General features: G+C 39.0%; 1 protein-coding gene across 1 annotated transcript in view; it reads right to left on the bottom strand.

Moving 5' to 3' along the window:
- LOC109927180 (short transient receptor potential channel 5-like) overlaps positions 1–17,845 on the bottom strand; it is an 82,362-nt gene extending 64,517 nt beyond the window's left edge. Inside the window, exon 1 of the mRNA XM_020527114.2 lies at positions 17,551–17,845. The gene's annotated coding sequence lies outside the window, so the exon portion shown is untranslated. The remainder of the gene's footprint in view (positions 1–17,550) is intronic.
- Positions 17,846–18,479: the final 634 nt, after the last annotated feature.

The raw sequence follows: 18,479 nt of genomic DNA on the forward strand, positions 1-18,479 counted from the left end.
GGCCTCTGTAATTATACTGTGTCCTTTGTGACCCAAGATTAGGGTATGTCTTGTGTGGGGAGATTCTGCCTCTCTAGATGAGTAGCTCAACCCTTATAAGACTGACTAAGCATTTCCTTTTATATTAAGACTATCCTATCCCAATTTGGATTGAACTTAAAACATGCTTCCTTTTCCACGGAAATGCAAAAAACGCTCAAATGGACTATCTAATACCATATCAATTAATTCATTCTAAGGCCAAGAGTGTTCAAAGCATAACAGAACTTTAGATTCAATTTGAAGGTGAGAAATGTGAGTTTAAAATTAGTGTCCTTAATTTGAATAAAATCAATCACAAAAATATTACGACACAGTAGGTTGGGAAAATAGGTTACAAGATAGGATGGTTAGAGATGCAATGCCAGCTATTTCAAGAGGCAATTTATAACTCTCAAAAATGATTTATTCCATTGAGAAAGAATGTTTCTACAGGAAGGTTTCGCTATCAATGGTTAACTAAAGAAATTAAAGATGGTGTCAAATTGGAAGAAGAAGCAGACAGCACTGTACGCTTTAGTGGTAGGCCAGAAAATTGGTACCATTTTATAACCAACAAAGGTTGAGTAAAAGAAAATAAAGGAGGAGGAATTAGAACATGAGAGTAACTAGCAAGAAATATAAAAGCAGACAGTGAGAAACTCTATAAGTATATAAATAGAAAGAGAGTAGCTAAAGCCAGCATTGGTCACATGGACATAAACTGGGAATTAAGAAGGGGGAACAAGGAAATGGTAGAAGCATTGAACAAGTGTTTGGTATCAGTCTTCACGTTTAAAGACAGAAAAACCATCCACTAAAGGACAAACTTAAAATAATCATTTTCATTGGAGAAAATGTGCTAGTAAAAGTAGTTGCACTAGTTGTAATCTTCCAAAATTTGCTAGGTTTTGGAAAGGTTCCAACAATTTTCAAAAAACACAAAAATAACACCATTATTCAAGAATGGAGAATGACAGTAAACAGTAAACTATAGGCCCGTTGACATAATATCTGTCATTGGAAAAATCTGGAATTCAATTATTAAGGAAGTGTAGAAAATCACAGTACAATCAAATAAAGCCAACATGGTTTTATAAAAGGGAATTAATGTTTGATATATTTTTTTGAGTTCTTTGAAGCTGTAATAAGCAGGTTGATATGGCTGATATAGGGACTAGTAGATATAGTGAATTTGTATTTCCAAACATCATTCAACAAGAGGGCACATAAAAGGCTGCAACACAAGATAAGAACTCTTAATGTTTGGTGTACTATATTAGCATGGACAGAGAACTGTCTAATTAACAAGAAATTGAAATAGAGAATCAGGATAAAGTCATTTTCACGTTAGCAAATTATAACAAGTGAAATGTTGCAGAGATCATGCTGCAGCCTTAACTATTTGCAATCCATATTAATGACTAGGTTGAAAGGACAAAGTGGTTGCAGGCAAATTTGCCAACAATACGAAAGTAAGCAGGGAAGTTATTTGTGAGGAGGACAAAAGAAGTCTGCAAAGTTTGAATGGTATATTAATAAAGTATATGGGTAAGTAAAATCTTAGCAGATAGAGTATGATGTAGGAAACTATGAGGTTCTTTGCTTTAGCAGAATAAAGATGCAGAATGTTATTCAAATGGAAAAGATGGAATTAAAAGACTGCTGCAATACAGTGGGATATGTGTGTCCTCAAATAAGAATCGCAAAACGTTGGTATGGTTGGCAAGGAAACAGAAGAACAAGCCGAATATTGGCCTTTGTTGCAAGGAGGCTATGGAATATCAAAGTAAGAAAGTCGTATGACATTTGAACAGGGCATTGATGAGACAGCACCAACAGTGTTGAGGTTGGGTCTTCTTACTTAAGGAGAAATATACTTTCACTGGGGCAGCTCAGAGACAGTTCACTAGGTTGATTTCTGAAATATAGGGGCTGTCCTGTGAGGAACATTTGAGCAGATTGGGCATATGCTCATAAGAGTTTGGAAGAATGAGAGGTAATCTTACTGAAACATATAAGATCCTAAAGGGACTTGTCAGGCTAGGTGCTGACAGGATGCATTCCTTTGTGAGCTAAGACACACAGGTAAGAACAGGGGGTCTCAATTTAAGACAGATTTGAGGAGAAATGCCCTTTTTTCTCAGCATATTGTTAATATTAGGAATTTTGTACTCTGAAGAGAAGTAAAGACTCAATCACTGAACATATTTAAGGCTGAAATAGAAAATTTTTGATCTTCAAGGAAGCCAAGAGTTATGTGGGGGAGTCAAACAAGTGTAATTAAGGTCACATATGATTGACATGATCTTATTGAATCACAGAACGGGCTAAATCAGCCAAATGGCCTACTCTTGCTCCTATTTCTTAAAGTACTTATTGTAGAAATTGTTAGTCAATATTTGTTTGGGAACAGAATTACAAGTATAAGTGCAAGTGAGAAGTCAAATGCTGCTGGATTTTGTAGTCAATGGCAAAGTGACTGATTTCAAAGACAGCTGACGACTACAATCTAGTGACATTGTGGCTTGATTTCTCCTTTCCCAAAATCAGTTTGAGTCTCGTGCTAAGTCAAGAGGTTCACCAGACATCTGGCAACAATGATAACATCAAGCACAGAAAGCAGCCAGTCATGTTGAAATATTCTCACTGTGAACAAGACAAGAAGCAACGCCACTGAATCCTTTCACTTCTGAAACAAAAACAGAAGTTGCTGGAAAATCTCAGCAGGTCTGACAACATCTGTGAAGAAAAATCAGTTAACATTTCAGGTCGTATGACCCGTCTTCAGAACTGTAATAAGGAAATATACCAGAGAAAGAGTTGTGGGTGGGGGCCGGTGTAGGACTGGAACAAGGGATGTTCCATATACCCCACAAAGAAACAGGCAAACTGGGGCATAAGCAGGTACCCATGGCCACCCCTTAAACCTGAAGGAAGTGAGAGGAGTTAAAAGAAAAGTTGTTCAGTGTGGGGACAAGCTTGGCCAGGCAGAAGAGGGTGGCGGTGAATGGAGATGGTTCAGGCCTTCTTTCCAGGAAAAAGCAGAGAGTCTGGAAACCATCCTGGTGGCTGTGTAAGGGAATTGCAGGATTGCACGTCCATGGTAAACAGGACGCAGCTGGAGCCCGTGAACTGGAAATTCTGAAACTGACATAAAGCGTCAGAGGAATCGTGGATGTAAGTGGGAAAAGACTGCACAAGGGGAGAGAGAATGGAGTCAAGGTAAGAAGGGATGAATTCTATGAGGCAGGAGCAGGCAGAAACAATGGTTCAGCCCAGACAGTCCTGTTTGTGAATTTTGGAAGGAAGGTACAAGTGAGCTATGCGGGGGAGTCTATGAGTTTGGAGCAGTGGGGGAGAGATCACAAAAGGAATAAGGTTAGTGACTGTTGTGGGCACAATGGCCTGATGTTCCATAGTGGGGTCATGGTCCAGGGGAGATAGGAGGAAGTATCTGAGAGTTGGCGCTCAGCCTTTGCAATGTAGAGGTCAGTCCACCAGACAACAACTGCACCCCACCTTGTCAGTCGGCTTAATTACAAAGTCAGGATTGGATCTGAAAACACACAGTGCACACAGTGCAGTCAGTTCAGAAGGAGATAGGTTGGAATGGGTAAGGGAGGGGAGGGGGAAAGGCAGAGAAATTGAGGCGACTGGTGATATGATATAGAATCCCTACGTGTGGGGACAGGCCCTTTGGCCCAACCAAAACTTGGAGCATCCCACCCAGACCCATCCCCCTATAAACCACCTAATCTACACATCCCTGACATTATGGGCAATTTAGCATGGCCAATCCATCTAGCCTGCACATCTTTAGACTCTGCAGACATGGGGAGAATGTGCAAACTCCACGCAGTCGCCCAAGGGTGGGATCGAGCCTGGGTCCCTGGTGCTGTGAGGCAGCAGTGCTAACCACTGTGCCACCCCTATAAAGAAGGCTCCACCTAGACTTGAACTCAGATCACAGGATTCAGAAACCAGTGCGCTCACCATTACACCAAGTCAACCACAGCCAAGAAGGCTCCACTTAGGCTTGATCTCGGACCACAGGTTTCAGAAACCAGCGCGCTCGCCATCACACCATGGCAACCACAGCCCGGTGTCACATCGAAAGTTCTCAACAAACAGGTCGAGTGCAGGTAAAAGGCCAGATGGAGGGGTCCAGGTGGAGGGACAGTGTTTGAGGTGAGTGAAAGAGTTCTGAAGAAGGGTCACTGGACCTGTAATGTTAACTCTCATTTCTCTCCAGAAATGCTGCCAGACCTGCTGTGAAACTCGAGCAATTTCTGTTTCTGTTTCAGATTTCCAGCATCCACAGTTCTATCAGTTTTTGTCTAGCCTTTCAGTTCTAACTTTGATCGATAGCAAAACATGCAATCGGGATAACTAAAAAAAAACTAAAGTTAATTAATCACAACAGAGACAGCTGTCATTCAATATAAAGAAAATCATTTCTTGAGGGCTCGTGAGGATGTTTAACAATAATGATGAGCTTAGTATCCTGCTAATAATTGGGGGTCAGTTAGCTGTATGTCTGGTCTGCCTGCCAAGGCAGACTGATACTAACAGCATGGGTTTCATTCATGCACCAGCTAACATTGCACACAGGGTCAGAGCGCAGTAATGAAGACAGGAAATGTAATTGCCCAGCATAGTGAGGTAAGTTGTTTTCTCAGCCTGCATATATACACTATAAATGCAAAACAAATGTGAATATCATTCGCATGCAGACTATTGAAGCACATTCAGATAATGCTTATTACTTTTCGAGTAATACTATTCAAGAAGATCAGCTTTTCATACCCACTGCCTACATGGCCCAATTGGTGTTGTCTCAACTAAAAGAAAATGGTTTCAGAACTTAAGTTAGATAAGAGCAGCTTTATATTTTCTTTATGTTCTTTTATAGAAGTCCTGCCTTCTCTTGAAATGGAAGATACTGATTGCTATATTGAACGCAATGAAGATGTTTCTTTTTGGATGGTTTGTGAAAAATCTTCTATAGCTGGTTGTAAAAGCAGCAATTATGCTTTTTCGACAATGCAATTTTCATTTTTCACTTTTCGCAATTTTGTGTGAGTTCTACGTCATATGCCATTCAGTCAGTGCTGTACCTATGGCAACTGTAATATTGCTGTTCCCATCTATGCAATAGCTAATGCCAATAACAGCATTAACAGAACCATTCTTGATATTTGTCTCAAATGCATTTATTATTACTACCTAGACAGTTATATATTTTACCTTTGCCCAAAGTGAGATACACTATGTATTTTGTGCTCTAGGCACTGAATCTATTCCAACAGGAGAAATTAAAAGTAGGGGCATTTGGCTACATTTTTATAAACAAGAGACTTTTCCAAAGCCATTGATTGTGTAGAAACACAGTACCTTATCCAGAGAAAGGACCTGGAAAACAGAGATGTGTGGTTACCTCATTGTAAGAGAAGCTATTGTCATTAGTTCAATGAATTCTAATTGATTGTAATCTGCAGGAACTTCAAAAACTAGAGAAGTATAGAATCACAGACAGAAATTTCAAAATTTATCAATTAACTGCAGACTCCAGAAGTTGCTGTCAGTTGCAAAGGAATAATTATGATGAACATTGGCAGTTCACTTTCATTACTATTGCAAAATTCAAGCCAATAATGTTGATGCTATAGTGTTTGTAGACATTTCAAGTCAAGGAAAGGAGTTGGTCAAATATACAATACAGGATTGAAAATTAGGTCCATATTTTGGCATTGTGTTTAATTTACCTTTTCTGAGGAGGAGAACATTGCAAAATAATTCTGAATCCTTTCTTAGAAGATGGCATGGGTTGATTGGAAGGTATCAGAATGCAGAACACTTGGTCATTAGAAAGATTTAGATTGTTCAGCTAAATACTTTCTATGTTGTTGACCACTTTTCAGTTACCATCGTGATACTTAGTTGCCAAGTCAGTGAGTGATTGCTTTAAGTTGATTCTCACCTTCCTGTTTTGCCCTTTATGACTTGAACCTTCTTAGTTCTTTCTTGTTCCATAATCAAGTGAATTTAGCTGTGAGTTTGGAAAGCCAATGTGATGTAATGTTTACGATACGAAGGTGGGTCGCGTTGTGGACAGTGCAGAGGGCTGTTCTACATTACAAAGGGACATTGATAGGATGCAGAGCTGGGCTGAGAAGTGGCAGATGGAGTTTAACCCTGAAAAGTGTGAGGTGATTCATTTTGGAAGGAAAAACTTGAAAGCAGAATACAGGGTTAACGGAAAGATTCTTGGCAGTGTGGAGGAGCAGAGGGATCTTGGGGTTCATGTCCACAGTTCCTTGAAAGCTGCCACCCAGGTGGATAGAGTTGTTAAGAAGGCGTATGGTGTGTTAGCTTTCATTAATGGGGGGATTGAGTTCAAGAGCCGTGAAGTTATGCTCCAGCTATACAAAAGCCTGGTTTGGCCACATCTGGAGTATTGTGTCCAGTCTGGTCACCTCATTACAGGAAAGATGTGGAAGTGTTGGAAAAAGTGCAGGGCAGATTTACCAGGATGTTGTCTGGAATGGAGGGAAGGTCGTACGAGGAAAGGTTGAGAGAGCTAGGGCTTTTCTCTTTAGAACAACGAAGGATGAGAGGTGACTTGATAGAGGTGTACAAAATGATCAGAGGTATAGATAGAGTAGACAGCCAGAGGCTTTTTCCTACGGTGGAGGTAACTATTACGAGGGGGCATAGTTTTAAAGTGAGTGAAGGTAGATATAGGGGACACGTCACAGGTAGGTTCTTTACTCAGAGAGTGGTCGGGGCGTGGAATGCATTGCCGGAGAGGGAAGTAGAGTCGGCCTCATTAGAGGCATTTAAGCGGCTATTAGATAGGCATATGGATGATAGTATAAGGTAGGGATGGAGATTAGATAGACCTCAGGATTAGGATAAAAGATCGGCACATCGTGGGCCGAAGGGCCTGTATTTTGCTGTACTGTTCTGTGTTCTATGTTCTATGTAATGCTGCTAAGAAACTGATGCAACTGATGCAAACTAATGCAATAATTCACTACCAAGAAGTATTATTTAATAAACTACAAGAGGGAGGGGACTGTAAGTCATGTCTTCTTAAATAAGCATGACAATAAAACTGACTATATTATAAAACTGACTGATTATACAGGCTGACATGATGGCATTGGTAAAATCTTTTCTAACTGTGTGACCACATCATTATCTATAGAATTGCTGATGTGATCTATATCAATAAAAAATTCAGAGGAAGAAGATCATAACAGAAGTTGTGATGCTTTTAGGTGCCATGGCACCTCTCCTTCAGCTGAACACAACGAACTGGAATCTTTATTTTTTAAATTTCTGTTTCTTCTTATGTTATGTTGTCTTGAAACGTAACTTTCTCCATTGAATACTATCAGAAATGTCCTAATATTCAGCCTCAATTCATTTTTGTTTAAGCAACCTACCAGGACTGGACACCAAGATTTAAATTAAATTTTTGATTTTATGGCTAAGTAGAATTAAGATAAAATTTTAGATTATTTTCCATAGATTTATCTAATACCAGAAAAAATTGAATTGCAGATACTGCTAAACCCAATAATATGAGCCAGATGGATTGTATAGCCGTCCTCATTTATAAAGCACAGGAAACATTTCAAAATGGAATATATTTTGAGTTACAGGCCAATATATAATGAGATCAGGTGGACTTTCAAGTTTTTATCAATGTACTCTAATCTTGCTATAAATGTCAATGTAATGTAGATTTATAGATACTATAATTTATTAGATATGTAGATGTACTATTTAACAAGAATCAATTGCAGTGTTGAACTGAAAATACATTGGCCATAGGCACTATTATGTGACTCAAAAAATGTAATGTTACTGTATTATATGATTCATACTATAGTGCTTCAATTTGGATGGTTTATAACTTAAGATCAATGTTGTATTTGTCTGACATTAATGCAATGTTCTCTGCGTAACTGGCACTCTTCTATTAGATGAATCATCAACTTGGAATAATATTATTGAACAAATTCTTTTTAATAACTGGTTATTCAGAGAAGCATTGGAATTTTCTGTGTCAAATTTCTTGCTTACTTTAAACTTTAAGAAAGGATTTTCTAAGTCATATTGCATTAAAATTTAAATTATAGTTTAATTTTGTAGAGTCTAGGATTCTTGTTAATAGTATGGTGATGAAATGGCCACTACTCGGAGAGGACTTTTTTTAAATGGTCTGGGATTTATTTTTCCATCAACTATTCTGATATTTTTTGAATTGATGAGTCTTTTATTATAATTTGTGCACATGAACATTTTCAAAGAGTTGACTAATACACAATTACACAGTGCTGACAAAAGTGACTCCTCTAATAGGACAGTGATACATTAAGCCTAATTTTTCTGTGACATTCTTGGAAGGTAGGAAGATTTTGTGGAGAGGCATATACTCACTGAATAACATAAGCTTGACCCCAATTAATTTTCCAGGGCCAACCCTAATTATACCTTCCTCTCAGCTCTGGCATACAATTCACCTATTATAGCAAGATCATAGACCTGAAGTGTGATATTGTGATAGATCTATCCATCTTCTATCCGCCTCCCACTCTCTCCCTATTTATTTCAGAACCCCCTTCCCCTCCCCCTTTTCTGATGAAGGGTCTAGGCCCGAAACGTCAGCCTCTCTGCTCCTATGATGCTGCTTGGCCTGCTGTGTTCGTCCAGCCCTGCACCTTGTTGTCTCGGATTCTCCAGCATCTGCAGTTCCTACTATCCCAGAACATTAGCTGGCTATCTGGATTAACAGTCCATCAGTTACCACTAGGCAGTCACCTCCCCTTTGACCTGTAACTCACATCCAGGATGGGTTCCAGCATAGGTTACCTGGGTGTCATTATACAGGTTCCCAACACTCCAACCATCACAAATCTACTTGTTGACTTGTATGACAACATGGCAATACCTGATAAGGAGTAAACCATAGCTAAATGACTTTAAATTATTTCTTCCTGAACACCTTTGGAGAGGCTTCTTTATAAATGGTTGTGATTAAGAGATAAGACAGTGATGCATGGTGGAGATACAGACTTTTTCCAAAAGAACCATTTTTTTCATACTTTCTTACCCTCACACTCATTCATTATAAACCATTAAATACTCACATACACCATGCCACATTTTTGCAAGTCAGTGAGTACTTGGAAGGGGATTATGCCTGCATTCTTTCATGTTTTTTCAAAGGTGCTTTTTCAATAAACAGCTATATAACCAAGAGCCACCCAAGAAGCTAGCACCCTGCATCCTTCTCAACAACATCTGCAGGTCACCAGAACAAGATATACACATCCACATCTCGAGAAAGTAACAGCGATTGAGAGGTAGATTATAGGTGGACAAACATGTGATAGTGGTAAAGGTAGAGTGGGAACCTGCTCTCAAGATGATTTTTGAGAAGTATAAATCTGAGTAGCTCCATCATGCTCATGTTGTTATTCAATGGAAAAGGATGTAAAAATGCTGGCTGCACTAATCAATACATCAGTCACTTGTTTGTTATCTGCAGTACATTTGTTGATAATGCAAATAATCTCCATGGTAACCTGGAAGGAAGTGCATTCAGATATTTGAGGACAGTGGAAATCTTGATGCCACTGAGTGATTCTATATTTCAGATTGGATTCAAATATCTTTGCAACAGATGGTACAGCAGTAGACCCAGTTCTGAGCTTATCCAGAGTCTGTGGAGGCACTTGCCCTTTGTTGTTAATTTCAACAGAGCCTATACATACAGTTAATGGTGTAATAGTGACTAGCAGTAGTCTAGTTCTAGAATCTAAAGGTCTTCTGGCTTTCATTATTCTACTTCTACTTTTAGATACGATGATTTGGGTACCAACAGAAGTTCCTGTCTTTAGTACAATATTTATGGTTAACTGGCATGGGATTCTGTTGCTTGTAATCAGTTGGTTTGTTACTTACTGAGCTGGGATAAATGTTTCTATGTCCATTATCCTTTTACCGTGTCTGACTGCTCTGATCAACATTTGTAACTTTTTGAGTTGGAGTGAGTTACTTTTAAATGCTGCCAATATAATCTGATGCCCAAAAAAGGGAAACAAAGCATCTCAAAGGAAAGAATACTGAAAGAAAAGAAGGAAATACAGAAGAATAAAATTAAAAGTGCTTAAGAAGGTGATTGCAGAAAAAAGGAAAAATATTCATTAAAGAAGTTTGTCCCTTTAAGAGTGGTTTTGAAAATGGAGCTTCTCTTTATACGCACACCAGATGGGTTCAACACACAGTATGACTCCACCAAGAATGACAGGAAACTGCACATTCTGATTTACATATATTATCATCTTATTTGAATAGTACACAAAAACTCTTGCACAAAATATGCAAAGGCAATCAATCAGATGTTGAGCTCAGATGTTGAGCTTGAATACAAAATTATATATTAGGGTGGTCCAATGGTCTTTACATGGCCAATTTACACCAGCAAGAATGATCCTACCAGATATAAAATGTCAAACATTCAGTTTACAATGGAATGTGCATGCACACAACTACAGTAGTTCATATACATACTAATTATATTACAAATAGGGGTCCAAAATTTGAACCCAGATTTATCTTTAATCCTGATGTGTGCCTGCACAAAAACTAAAAAATTAAACTATAGTGAAGGTAATTTATAATCTCTGATTTGTCTATAGTCCCTTCCACTTGACCATTATGGCGAAAATTTCCCAATCAATTTGAATATCATCTTACAAGGACAAATAAATACTCTGATATTCCAGCTTAATCTGTGACAGCTGCTTTAGTTACCAAGTCTAAGTAATATAATTATCCAAATAATTCCTGCAGCTGCTTAATGTTCCATTTCTTTGCAAATGTTTCACTGACTAGAGATTCCTTTGGTTAGACATGACAACTAATAGCTGAGCATGTCAAATAGGTTCTAGAAATAGTCAGCAAACATTCCATTGGACCTACAAGTGAGGAGGAATCAGAGTCTTAGAGACTTAGAGTCATAGAGTCATGGACTCTAGTCCCATTTGCCTGTGGTCCATACCGTTTGGTCCATATCCCTCTAAACTTTTTCTATCTATGTCTAAATATCTTCTAAATATTGTAATTGTACCTGCCTTGACCACTTACTCTGACAGCTCATTCCGTGTGCACACCACCCTCTGTGTGAAAAAGCTGCCGCTCAGGTCCCTTCTAAATCTTTCCCCTCTCACCTTAAATCTATGCCCTCTAGTTCTGGACTCCCCTACTCTGGAGAAAAGATTTTGGCTAATCACCTTATCTATGCCCTCATGATTTTATAAATCTGTACAACTTCACCTCTCAGCCTCCAGGGTAAAAAGTCCCAGCCTATGCAGCCTTTCTTTATAACTCAAACCTCCCAGTCTCGGTACCATTCTTGTAAATCTTTTTTGCACCCTTTCCAGTTTAGTAACATCTTCCTATAGTAAGGCAACCACAATTGTATGCAGTACTCTAAATGTGGCCTTACCAATGGCTTGTATAGCTGTAAAACAATGTCCCAACTCCTGTGCTCAATGTTCTGACCGATGAAGGCAAGCGTGCCAAATGCCACACTACGTACCTGTGACATCACTTTTGAGAAACTACTGACCTGCACATCTAGGTCTCTCTGTTTGACAACTCTCTCCAGGGCTCTACCATTAAGTTTATAAGTCCTGACCTGATTTGTCTTGCTAAAATACAACACCTTGCATTTATCTAAACTAAACTCTGTCTGCCATTCCACGGCCTACTGGCCAAGTTGATCAGTATCCTGTTGTATTAGATAACCTTCACTGTCCACTGTACCACCAATTTTGATGTCATTCACAAAGTTACTAACCATGCCTCCTATATTCTCATCCAATTTGAATGAGTAATCCATGGGTCCAATGGTTAGGCATTGGACAAAACTCATCCAAAAATGTTGTTGTAGAAGGTCTTAGAAGGGGAAAAAGAAGAGATAACTTGAATTTCAATTTTTCATGTTGTCCAAAATGTACTATTGTACTGGAAGCTGTACTGGAACACCTTGGTTAGGAGCATAGATTGTTCTGGAGCACTCATCTTCAGTGTAATGTTACAACATTCTCAGAGCCCATAGTCTTTGCAGACATTTCTATCATATCATCTGGAATGAATTGAAATGCTTGAAGACTGGCATCTGTAATGCTGGGTGCCACTGGAAGAGGTGGAGATGTATTATCCATTTGGCATTTCTAGTTGAAGATTGTTGCAAATGCAACTGTTGCAAATCACTGAGGATGGGGATATTTGTGGAGTCTCCATCTCCTGTTAAATTTTTAATTTCCCACCACCATTCATGACTGGACATGGCACGACTGCAAATCTTGGATATGATCCATTCGTTGTGATATCTATTGCATGCTGCTTTTGCTGTTTGTTCTGAAAATAGTCCTTCGTTATATCTTCACCAGATTAATATCCCATTTTTGGTATGCCCAGTGCCTATTCTGGCATACCCTCCTACACTCTTCATTGAACCAGGTCTCCTGGTTTGATGGTAATTGTAGAGTGAAGATATAAATTTGGCCACGTAACCAAATAAAACTCTGCCACTCTTGATGGCACACAGCACCTCATGGATGTCCGGTTTGGAGTTGCTAGATCTGTTCAGAATCTGTCCCATTTAGCTCAGTAACCATTTTACACAACACAATAAAATGTATCTTTAGTGTAAAATATGAGAAATTACCAATACAAAAAATGAACTGCATCAAAACTTGCAAATACTACTGCAAATGAAAAATCTCCCTCATATATCTTCTGAATAAATCAAAATATATACCGTAGATTGAGCCTGAATGATAAGGTCTGACAGTTTGTTACTTTCTGCCTTTTAGAGCATAGGATTACATGGTTAGTGGAACTCTGAAACATATCACCTTGTTAAAAGAATGATTATTAGTCTGTGAGGCAGCAAGAACTGCAGATGTTGGAGTCAGAGATAACAAAGTGTGGAGCTGGAGGAACACAGCAGGCCAGGCAGCATCAGAGGAGCAGGAAAACTGATGTTTCAGGTTGGGACCCTTCTTCAGATTATTAGTCTGTGATCCCTATCCACTATACGACATTCAAAAGATTTTAAGTTTCAGGTTTTACTTATGGAAAATGCCTGTGACTACGAATGCAAAAATGTTTTAGCAGAAATCAGTTTGACACCTCAAAAGGAATATTACAAAATTTACACCTATAGGGTATTTCTGACATTTAGGGATAAAATTTCTACAGAGGTTTTTCCCATCTCCTGCAGGGATATCAAGAGAAGATCTGTTTTTATTGCATCTCGAAAGGTTCCACTAAATTCATAGCACCAGATTTTGACAACTCCCTGTGGAAATATTATTCCCTTATTTCTGATTACAAGTGTCACAGTTCTTTTAGTTGAATTCCTTCCACCTAGCTTCCTTCTGTATCAGAACTGATGAAGTTATGTTTTTTCATTATGAATTTCCTTTTCTTCTTGAGTTCTGATGAAGGGTTAAATCCTTCACCTTTTAGAAACAAACACTGCCATACCTTCATAATTTTCTGTTTTTATAATTAACAGATAGCTTACAGCAAATTTCTAAACAATGTAACAAATATTTTCCTTTAATTGCTTTGGGGAATTCTTTACCTTATTACTTGTCATGTATTACGTTTGCCTAATCTCAACTGTCAGTCACTTTTCTGGACAAGTTTCCATAAGATTATAAGAAATAAGGGCAGGTGTAAACCATTCAGCTGATTGATCTTACTCTGCCTTTCAATATCTAATTGTGGCCTTAACCTTCTTGCTTGCTCTTTACAACCCTTGACTCTCTTGTCGATAAAAAATCTGTTTAACTTGCCTTGAATATATTCAGTGCATTTTCCCTTCTCCTTGTGTTTTTTTTTCTGGGAAATCATGTAAACTTTCCAGCACTTCAATTATTAGGCATGAAAAGAATTTTGGCTGAGTTGTACTCAAGGCGTTATTGTTGTTCTCTCTTCTATCGAGATGTTAACTATGCAGCAGCATCTCAATCATTAATGCGCTGAATGATAAAACTGAATTCAATTCTCGATAGTATTGCTTAAGAAGTATTATCTGAAATTCATAGTGTGTGTGTGTCTGGTCCTGCCAAGCATATTTTTTCTCCCCTTTTCCAGCATGACCTTCTGTTTCTTTGGCATTTCAACAGGTAAAAATAAAAATATGGGATGACTAGGAAAGTGTCTTGTTTATGCTCAGCTATTTTTACACTTTTGATCTTGTTGTTTCTAAAGTTCACAAGATATTTTTAGTGAAAATTGCTTTGACATTGACATCCCTTCCTGGCAGTCCAGTTCTGATCAGTATTAGGATAGATAAAGCCGCATGATCCCTGACCTAATGTATCCAGTTCAAGCTGTCTGAACCTAAATCCTCTTGTTTTGTGATACTACTGCATCAGAAAATTATAATGCGTCCATGCTTTCTCTTCTGTTAAGTATATTAAATACTGTTTCAATGACTTCTTGGGGATGCCCCATTCTGAGCCTGAAGCGTAATAACTTAGAAAATTGTTCCTTAAAACACTTCATTTTGATATAAACAATCAGCCTCATAGCAAATGATCTTTGGGACCCAACGCAGCACTCCAAGTCTGATCTTGAGAGGAATACTGTAGATTCAGTGTGAATTTTTGACAAATTGAGCTGGATTGATATAGCACTGTAGTACAACAAACTTATTTACTGTCAGCACACTACGTAGATGTGATCAATAATGAGCCTACTAGTTCCACTATATCTCCTTCATATGCATCCTTGATCAAGTTGTGTTTCTCCTGTGAGGTACATGTATCTTTTATGTATTATTTCCCAATGCTGAATTTCATTCATCATTAATCAATCCTACAGCTTCCTTTGAACTCACTCTCTTGCTTCCTTCTCCTCTCAAGTTTCATGCTATTAGTGAATTTAATTGAGGACAAAGGAGATAGAAATTAAATTAAAAAAGGAAAAAAAATGTGCTTATGAAACTATGTTAGGTGGAAAATACAATTGGCAACCAGGCTGACCACAGAAGGCTCAGAGGAGATGTGAAAAGAAAAAATAAAAAGAAGAAAGAAGGAGTCTGAAAAGAAACTGGAAGCCAAAACAAAAGGGAATCCCCATATCTTCTATAGGCATATATAGAGAAAGGATGGTAAAAGGAGAAGTAGGGCCAATTACGGAGCAAAAAGGGGATTTAGACATGGAGGCGGGGCAAAGATGGATTGTTAAATGAATACTTTATATCTGTCTTTGCCAAGATAGATGCTACTCAGGGTATGGAGAGAGAACGATTAATTCAATCACTACAAATGTTTAGAAATGATAAGGATAGGCTATCTTAAAGTTGCTTAAAGTTGATAAGGCACTGGCACAGGCACATCCAGGCATATTGAAGGAAATTAAAGTGGAAATTGTAGAGGCATTGGCCATAATCTTTCCACCTTCCTTACACTCAAGGGTGGTGCCATGGGACTGGAGAATTGCAAATGTCACACTTTCATTCAAAAAAAGGATGGGGGTGGGGGCGGGTGGTAAAAATAAATCATGGAACTACAGGCCAATCAGTGATGGAATACATCTAGAAACAATAATTCATGGCAAAAATTAATGGCTATGTGGACAAATGCAGGTAAACTAATTAAAACTAACATGGATTTTCTAATGGGAAATCATGTTTAAACAACTTGTTAAACGTAAAGGAGAGCTTGATGAGGGTGAGGCTGTTCATGTGGTGTACATGAACTTCCAAAAGTTCATTAATATAATGGTGCAGCACAGACACATGAGCAAATTTAAAGCTCATAGATTAAATCAGACAATAGCAACATGGATCCAAAATTGACTGTGTAACAGGAAACTGAAAGTATTGGGAAATGGGTGTTCTTCTGACTGGGGAAATGATAGTAGTAGAGTTTTCCAAGGTTCAGCGTTGGGACCATTGTTTTTATTGATTCATGGATCTTGGTGCATCAGGCATTATTTCAAAATTTGTTGATACGAAGTCTGAAAGTATTTGTAACCCATGAGGATGATCATGTAGAACTTCAAGAAGATGTACACAAGTTGATAGAATGGATGGACAGGTGGCAGATGGATGTTTAATGTGGAAAAATGTAAGATTTTTCACTTTGGTAGGAATAACATAGAAGGACAATAAAAGATAAGGTTAGTTCTAAAAGGGGTGCAGGAGCAAAGAACAATGGGCATGTATCTGTACAAGGTGTTAGGGCTGGTTGAGAGAGCAGTTAATAAAGCAGACAACATCCTAGCCTTTAGTAATGCGGGCAGAGCGTAAAAGAAGATAGATGTGATGTTGAATTTTATCTTGGCTACAGTATTGTGTCCATTCTGGGCACCAAATTTTAGGAAGGAAATGAAAGTCCTGGTGAGAGTGCCAAAGAGATTTACAAGAATGAAACTTCAGTAATGAATATAGATTGGACAAGTCAAGGCTAAGAGAAGATCTCACACACGTATTCAAAACCATGATATATTTGGACAGAGTAGACAGGGAGAAACTTCCCATTTATGAAAACACCGAGAATAAGAAGGCACAGATTTAAAGTAATTGGCAACGGAAACAATAGCAATATGAGAAGAGGCTGTTTCATGCTGCCAGCAGTTGGGGTCTGGACTGCACTGCCTAAGATTGTGGTGGCATCAGGTTCAATGATTGTATTCAAAAGGGGTTGAGACAGTAATTTGAAAACTAATAATGTGCAAAGCGTTTGGAGAAAAGGGAAGGGAGCGGCATTAAGAAAGTGCCATTAATGGAACATTTGGAGAGTGCGTGCAGATATAATTAACCGTTAGGAGCTGTTGTATCCTGGTGGATTGAGTTTATAAGTTCCAGGTTGGAAGGCCCCTGCAGCACTTTATTGTGATCGAGTACCCTTTTAGATTTATTCTTGGAATTGCAGACTTCCTACCTCTAGTGATGCGTGTTTCTGTCACTAAGTTTTGCTGGACTAGATGCCAGAAACTGTAATTCTGCAGGAACTAAGCCTGGTCTCCCACGGCCTATAGGAAGTTGTTACTGTTACGAATTGCAAGCTGTCATGTTATGAAGTGACTATTAACGTACCTGCCGTGGTCTTCAAGTAAGCAATGGGACTCCAACTCAGTTTTCTTTGTCTCAGAGAGAGTGACGCTACCCATGGCACCACAGTCCTGAACTATTCTCTATTCCTTTACTCCCCTTGGGTGGATTAGTGCCACGTTACCCTGCTTACCTGCTGTGTTTAGCTAAGAGTAATTTCTTCTGCATTATGTCATCAAGTCGTTTTTTGCAAGTCTGGGTGCATGGGTTCAATTCTCGCATTGGCTGAGGTTACCATGAGAAATTCTGTTTCTCCACCTCTCCCCTCACCTGAGGAGTGGTGACCCTCAGGTTAAACCACCACCAGCTCCCTCTATCTCTCTCTAAAGACGGAGCAGCCCTACGGTCTGTGAAGACTATGGGGACCTTACCTTTACTTTATGGGGTGAATCTCCATGCGAGTTCCCCGATGTGATTTGGATGGAAACGCTTCTCTCTCTCTCGCTCCCTCTCTCTCCCTGGGGATTTCCACGGCTCTTCCGCCAAAGTTACGGGCCGTGACTGCTAATAAAATTTACTCCCTTGACTCGATCTGTTCCATTCTTTTCTTTTGGAGATGGCGCAGTTGAGATGAATCCCTAGAATTTGAATCTTCTAAAGTCTGCGTGCACAGTCTTTTCCCAGTTTGTGGTCGATTTGTGAAATTGCCTGTGAGCACTGGGGTTAACGGACGTGCTCCTGGGAAGTGTGATTCGGTCGGAAATTGGAATCATATCTGTCAGAATGAACCTCCCTAGCGTACGTCAATGCGCTTACAAATAACAGAGAAAAGCTTCATAAATGTCCTCAGTTTTTTTGGGGAGAACAACGTATCAAACGGGGTTAACCACTTGTTTTCAGCCTCACGGTCACTGTTTCGTCAATGCCAGTTGTCAAGATTGGTGTTTGCTAACACTGGTTAAATATTCAATGTTTAACACTTCAACAAATAGTTCATAATTAATTCTTTCGCAAGACCGCTCCCCAAGCTTTCATATTCCCTACTATTTACTGCAGCAACAGAGATCCCAGCATGATTCAGACAGACCCACAACCCTTCTGTCCCGGTAGCAGCTGTGAATGGTTTACATTTGTGCAATTGTCTAAGGGGCGATTTAAAAATTGCTGGAATGTAATTGTAAAGATTGTGAGTACCGACAACGCTATGTAAATGTTACAGGCTGCTTCCCTCCGCTGGCTGTTAAGAAGCAGCCTTTGATAGTAATTGCACTGTTTGTAATATTGTGATGTTCAGCAGGACACCTTATTAATGGGGTGTTGGGGATGGGGCGGGGGGGAGATATTGCCACAGTCCTAGAAA

Source organism: Rhincodon typus, chromosome 14 (assembly GCF_021869965.1).
Source record: "Rhincodon typus isolate 14 chromosome 14, sRhiTyp1.1, whole genome shotgun sequence".
Classification (NCBI taxonomy): domain Eukaryota; kingdom Metazoa; phylum Chordata; class Chondrichthyes; order Orectolobiformes; family Rhincodontidae; genus Rhincodon; species Rhincodon typus.